The sequence below is a fragment of the Pectinophora gossypiella genome, chromosome 20 (genome assembly GCF_024362695.1).
Source record: "Pectinophora gossypiella chromosome 20, ilPecGoss1.1, whole genome shotgun sequence".
NCBI lineage: Eukaryota > Metazoa > Arthropoda > Insecta > Lepidoptera > Gelechiidae > Pectinophora > Pectinophora gossypiella.
The window spans coordinates 1,435,886-1,443,379 of NC_065423.1; the positions used below are offsets into that span (position 1 = coordinate 1,435,886).

The 7,494-nt window shown below is 36.3% G+C and overlaps 1 non-coding gene across 1 annotated transcript; it reads left to right on the forward strand.

Annotated features, from left to right (window-relative positions):
• The first annotated feature begins 4,842 nt into the window (after positions 1-4,842).
• On the forward strand, positions 4,843-4,915 carry Trnam-cau (transfer RNA methionine (anticodon CAU)). The gene has a single exon. It is a non-coding gene; the product is annotated as a tRNA-Met (tRNA).
• The last annotated feature ends 2,579 nt before the right edge of the window (positions 4,916-7,494 follow it).

Here is a 7,494-nt window from a genome sequence, read left to right on the forward strand (position 1 = left end):
ACAAAACATAGACATGCGAGGGATTTTTTTTATGAAAAGTGTATTATTTTTTTACAAAATATATTTTCAAAATTTTCTGTAAGTAAGTCTTTATTAATCAAACAAAGTCAGTGGAATTAATCGTGTAACTTCAATTGATTAATAGTCAAGAAACCGTAATTGAAAAGAAAAATGTTTTGAGACAAAAAAAAACAATTTTCAGTCAAAACTATCATTTTTTTAAAGGATCCCTTGCCAATTTTCCAGACACGTTCTTAACCAATATTTTTTCCCCGTCGAGATCGAAGTACCATCGAGTAGAGCCTCCATTTGATATTTATTTTTAATTAACAAAAAAGCAACGGACTAGCTAATTATATCTCTGCTTATCTTGTGGATGATTTATTCATTTTTTCTGTCCGCTATATTTTTTTTTTCAATTTACAGATAGATAGCCCTTGGTGTTTGATTAATTAATTAATAAATCATTTATTCCCGGCCGATCTTGTTATTCTTCTTTAAATTTTTTTTTTGGGTATCTTATTTCCTGTTTGAAAAGAGAAATCAATACTTTTTTAGAAAGTGGGCCCTGAAAAAGACTTTAATTGTAAATGTTTTTTTTTTTAATAAATATTCTCATCGGTCTGGAAAGTCAAATTAGCAATTGTTTTTATGAAAAACCGAAGGAGTCAAATCTTGAGAATAGGATCCCACATACATACATACACAAACTCACGCCTATTTCCCACCGGGGTAAGCAGAGACTATAGAATTCCATTTGCTTCGATCCTGACACACTTCTCTTGCTTGCTCCACATTCATCAATCGTTTCATACACGCACGCCAGTTCAGAGTAGATCGTATTAAACCTTTTCTAAGGACATCTCCAATTTGGTTAATGTAAGTCCTTCTCGGTCTTCCTCTGCCAGTCCAAGGAATTATAAGAAATAGGAATAGGATCCCAAGTGAATTATATTCGAAACGAAATAACGCTAAGGAGATACATGACCATATTATATCGATCTGATCGACTGGAATCGGAAACTATCGCTTTATGATTTCTTTAAGGGAAATTGACTTTAAGTAGGTAAATAATAAAATGCTATACTAGAAACAGAAGTCAGTATCGCTTTAACCAATAAGGCCGCCATTTGTCATGTACCTACGAGTAGTTAAGAGTCTTTATTAATTATTTCTTTTATTTTGGTGCAATGAAGTATATTTCTATTTTTCAGTCTAAGATGATCAAATATCAACTTCAGTTTTTCTTTGACTTATTTTCGAGTTTTAATTACGAATTAAGTTTCAATGAGTACGAAGGTTGACCGCTTTTATTGATGACGTCATAAAACAGTATTTCCATACAAATTAATTAAAAAGATTTCATTTAAACTGTTCGTAAAAAGTATGTCATTTGCCATGTTTTTAATTAGCATCTTATGAGGTTTTAAATACTGGTGATGGTGGCTGCAAGTTTTCATTCCATGACCTGTTCATAAAGAGATTTATGTGTATGGAAATTTAATAAGTTCTAATTTTTGTCTCCTACTTAGCATGAATTCTCATTTACCGTTGAAATAATAATAAAATAGAATAGATATTGTTTATTATAAAAGGACGCCACACAAAAATAAGATAATAACATAATTTTAAATTCTATAAAACAATTACAAAAAAGCAAAACGGATGTTCGAATGATCATAAGGTGGACTTAAGTTGGACGTCCTCCAGGACGTCCTGAGACAAAAGGGCTTCTTCACTCCCCACAAGTCATGGTAAATCAACTAGGTTTCAGATCTTCTTCTATCGTGTGGGTGAGGTGGAGTACCAACCTCATCAACCCTGGTGTCAGGGTTACTATTGATCCGCCAAAGGCCCATGACATGACTCATATAACGACTGCATACTTACATCAGTAAATAGTAACCGGGACCAACGGCTTAACGTGCCTGCCGAAGCACGGATCCTCTTACTTTCGGACAATCAGGTGATCAGCCTGTAATGTCCATGTGGTTTCAGATTTCAAGTGTCTATAAAAAACAGGCAGGGCCGACCAATCCGCGGTCCGCTCGATACAAACCGTTAATTAAAACGACAAAACAAATAACCGTTCACTTCAGTTACAGTCAAAATTCACACTATCCCAATGCGAGAATTAATTAAATACTCGCTTCCAACGAAGATGTAGAAATTTGATTGAAAAGACAAAAGAAAATTTTAGTTTGGTTTTCGGCACATGAGATGGAAACTGCAAATGCCAAAAATATTATTAATGACATGGACCAATATAATTATAATGATCATTGCTATTATGATCGGGGGGGCGGAAGGCAAGAGGGAAACCAATGCCCTTTTTCCATAAAAAAGTAGCATGGAGAATGCTACACCTACAAGAGCGTGGCTCTTAATTTTTTTTTTCTTTTGACGTGACTTATTTTTGCCGCAGATGGCATTAACTACTTGGCCGGACAAATGGGGAGCGCTGAAGGCTCTCACCCGGTACAACGTTTAAGACAACAGGCCTGAGGTTGCCCAGTTGGGCGCGAACCTCGGCTCAGGGCGTCGTCTGAGAGGAAAAATATTTGAAAGAATTAATCGACCCTAGTGGGTCGATAGCGATAAGCGCTGAATGAGGGAAATCGTCGACCACGCCGGCGGGGTCGGTATCGGGGTCCTGAAGTGTTTGGTGTCGCGAGCTGATTGGCTGCCTCTATTGCTAGAGTAATCGGGTCGTCGGGATCGTATATTACGTCCTTCGGACGCCGATACTTTTCAGGTAATGTGAATGCTATATGGAAATCACTCACATTGTTATTAAGGTATTCGAGGTTTTTTTTTAATTACTTATTATATTTACCCTAACTCCAGGGTTCCTGTGATTGATCAACGATCTCACAACCCACATGATAAAATAACAGACTAATATATACGTAATAATACTCATAAGTAATAATTAAATTTCACCGTTTCTTAAATTTCAATTAGGTTTTTCTCAACATTATTATGCGAAAATTTTCTGAAAAATAATTTGAGATGTACCTAAAACGAAACGAAACGAAACGACTGTTAAAATGTGGAAGAAGCAAGAGAAGTATGTTAGTTGAGAGTTATGTGTGTATCTACTGTAGAACGAATAAAGAATGCTCTCTGTTTCCGTAATGGGGTGGACAGAGCTAAAAGTTATCAAAGACAAGATGTAACCACTTTCTTTTGCAATAAAGTTGCCGTGCTTATACATTTTTTAATATTACAAAATGCATTTTCATGGTATTCCGTCCACAACCAACCAACGCGAACGTCCTTTTTTAAGAGATTATTTAATGGTGCTGTCAAATTTACCAATTTATTAATGAAGTTTCTCAAGTAATTAATCATTGCTAAGAATATTTGTAACTCTTTTTAATAGTTGGACTTTTGATATGAATTTTGGTGAACTTTATGAAGAAGGGATCAGTCTGTCGCCCATAACAAATGTCCATCATGTTAGGTTATGTAATGCTTGTACGGTCACGAGCATTAATATGTATACACTTTGGTACCTTGTCACCTTAACTTTTTTGACAAACTGAACTGTAAGTCTCACTAAATGTCAAATATGTTAGTGCGACAGAGTCCCAAAGTGGGTACATTATATTGCTCATGACTGTACGTGTAATTTCACGGATGAGAATGATTCATATATACAAATCAACAGCCTATTTCGCGAGGCCACATCCAGGACCCATTGTTCGGGGGGCCACATACGGTAGACAGTGCGGGCCATAAATTGAGCGGGCCTGTCAATTGCACGCGCACACCAATAGTTGCGGTAGCGGGCCACGGGTTGGTAACATGCGACGCTTTTTGAAATTGTACAACATTTTATTTTCAAGGGCCATTCATGAATTTTGTATGGGTCATTTTACTTACCTATTATAGTTTATTTTTATAGTCTGTGATTGTTTCGTTTGTTTTTTTTTTATTGACGATTTCTCTGATGGGAGTCTTCTTCTTATCGTGTGGGTTGTGAGGTGGAATACCAGCCTCATCAACCTTGGTGTCAGGGTTATTAAGCCGCCAAAGGCCCCTGATATGGCTCATGTAACGATTACTCACTTACATCAGTAAGTAGTAACCGGGACCAACGTCTTAACGTGCCTTCCGAAGCACGGGTCGTCTTACTTTCGGACAATCAGGTGATCAACCTGTAATCACAAAGTGATTTTTGTGATATGTCCCCACCGGGATTCGAACCTAACGCTCATCCACTGGACCACGGAGGCAGTTAATCTGATGGGAGTAAAGTACTTATATACATATGAGAATCTGTTTTTTATTACTTAGTAGGTATCTTCTTCTATCGTGTGGGTTTTGAAATGGATTACCAACCACATCAACCCTGGTGTCAGGGTTACTATTGAGCCGCAAAAGGCTGTTGACATTTTATTTATCTTATTCATGACTCTTGTCATGTCGTTGGTCCCGGTTACTACTTACTGATGTAAGTAAGTAGTCGTTACATTAGCCATGTCAGGGGCCTTTGGCGGCTCAATAGTAACCCTGAAACCAGGGTTGATGAGGTTGGTAGGTACTTTACCTCACAATCCACACGATAGAAGAAGATGCCTCATGTAACGACTACGTACATCAGTAAGTAGTAACCGGGACCAACGGCTTAACGTGCCTTCCGAAGCACGCATCATCTTATGATTACTGATTTAAAAAAGTGCACATTGAAATCTGTATGTAGGTAGAACTACACCTACTATGTAACGTATGTTATCGTAAATTATGTAGGTAATTTATTTTTAATACATATTATAGGTACCTATTGGTATTTTTACAAAATATAATGTTATACGAATATTTGACGATGCATTTGTAGCCTCGGTGGCGCAGTAGGCAGCGCGTAAGTCTCATAATCTTAAGGTCGTGAGTTCGATCCTCACCCGGGGCATATTTTTTGATGTTTTTTTTTATTATTTTTTTAAGAATATTTTTTTGTCAATTATGATGTTGACTCTGATAGCGATGGTGATGTCGTGGACACGCAAGACCTTATAGATCTGTTAGAGAGTTATGCTGATTATAAAGCTGAACAGAACATATCAAAGAAAGAAAGAAAAAAATATTTATTCGATATACTAATGAACGATATACTAAATGTAAATAATCGTCTTCTGAGAAAATAGTCGTCTGAGAGGAAAAATATTTGAAAGAATTAATCGACCCTAGAGGGTCAATAGCGATAAGCGCTGATTGAGAGAAATCGCCGACCACGCCGGTGGGGTCGGTATCGGGGTCCTGAATACAGAACAGAAGAAACACAGAAGACTCAAATAAGAACTTTATAAAGACCAAACAAGTATTTGACACAGAAATTAACACTATCGTTGACAATGGGTCATAGAATAGCGTTCTCACAACAATTAATTCGAACAACAATGGATGTACGCGAGTGAACCGATAATTGACTAATTCGATCACCACAATATGCGTCTGGCGACAAACAATGATTGTCTGATGGGAATATTTTCGGAAGTCATGGACTCAATGACTCTTAAACTAGAAAAAGATTGAACACTCCAAGAAAAAAACACAAATAGTCACTTCTCTCGAGTTGATGACAACACATTTAAAATAAAACTTTATATTTCATAAGCCCAATATGTGACAAACAGTAAGTAAGAAAGTACCTAAGTAAGTTAGTAAGTATGTAGGTAAAAGAAATTCAGAATGTTTCTTGACGTGATTTATTGTAGATTTGCCATAACTGGTATTAACTACTTGGCCGGACAAATGGGGAGCGCTGAGGGCTCTCAGTAGATCCCGAAATTTTCGGGATCTCGCCTGGTTCATAAAAAAAAATGTAAAGTTAGCATGGCTGAAAACGATGAAAACTGCTTGTTTGTGATAATGAGATTATTTAAAACAAAATATTTTTTCAGTGAAAACCAAAAAGATTAATCAATATTACTAACTAAATAATTATGTTTTCTTTGGAAATCAGCATAATCAAAACAAGAAGTGGGGATACCTGGTTGATGGTTGCGATGATTGCGAGTGTGGTGTATCACCACAAACTATGGCTCACCTTTTGTGCTGTCCTAAGTGCCCTAACACCTGCACTATTAAAGACCTGTACGAAGCCACTGACAATGCCGTAAGCGTGGCCAATTATTGGTCAGCAAAAATTTTGCTTCGATCGCCATCGACTCGCAAAGAAAAAGAAGTACAACCAATCGCCCAATCCCGTCAATCTCGAATGGGATCTCATCATATTATGTTTAGGGATTTATCCCGAAAAATAAGACCCGCGAGATAATAATAACATAGTTAATAAAAACTTTATTGCACGAACACATTACAAAGATATTTTTGTTAAAATTTATACAATATTATGCGTAGTTCTACAATTTAAGTAAAAACAACGGCAGTTCAATAGGGGTCAATAGGTTCAATACGATCTACTCTGAACCGGCGTGCGTATATGAAGCGATTGATGAATGTGGAGGAAGTAAGAGAAGTGTGTCAGGATCGAAGCAAATGGAATTCTATAGTCTCTGCTTACCCTGGTGGGAAATAGGCGTGAGTTTATGTATGTATGTATGTTCAATAGGGGTCCCCAAACTAGGCTGAAACTAGGCTAGATCGGGATTGCATTCCCTAGATATAACTTAAGATAAAATTAGGAGGTGTCTACAGGAATCAGCACCAATAGTCCAGCAACAGACGTGACTTCATACCAATCACGATCCCATTCATCATGAGTAACCTCCCATCAATGAATCGATTGATTCTGCTTTTATACTTCACGACTGCTTCACGATTTAAATGTCGAATCAATACAAATTTCCAAAGCAAATTTGTTGAGGAAAATGTTGAAGAAAATGTTAGCTTTCCTCAATAAATAAAAAAAAAATACAATACAAAACAAAAAAAGATGGGGATTAAATAGACATTGAAGAAAGAAAGAAAATAAAGAAAAAATATTTATTCGACATACTTATTGTTTTAACATAATAATTAACATAAAATAATACAGTTAAGAATGTATGCCGAAACGGTTCCACCTCAGCTTAATGCCATAGCCTAGACTATGACGCTGGTTTTCAGTTGAAACCGGTAAGGTAATCAGGTAACACATTGAACACTTGAAAAAATGGACACGAAGTCTAAGCACATTTTGTAATTTTCTAATTAAGTACATATTTTGAAGCAATTCATCGTTCGATTAAAAGAGCAATAGGCATTGCTATTTGACATTTTGTTGCCATAAATCAGAAACCAGAATCATTTATTCAACATAATTATCATGGATAAACTTGTTGAAGGTCAATGTAACATTTTTGAATTTACGGCATTTCGCAAGGTGTTATGGCTGAGGAGAAGAAATGACAAGAAACTGCAACAGTAACACATCTTTTAAATCAATGAGGGTATACATTACAAGTTATTTAATAACTAGATAACTAGAGAAACACATGTAATAGCGCGCTTACTTTTATTGACGAATTGAAATATTGATTTTTAGAT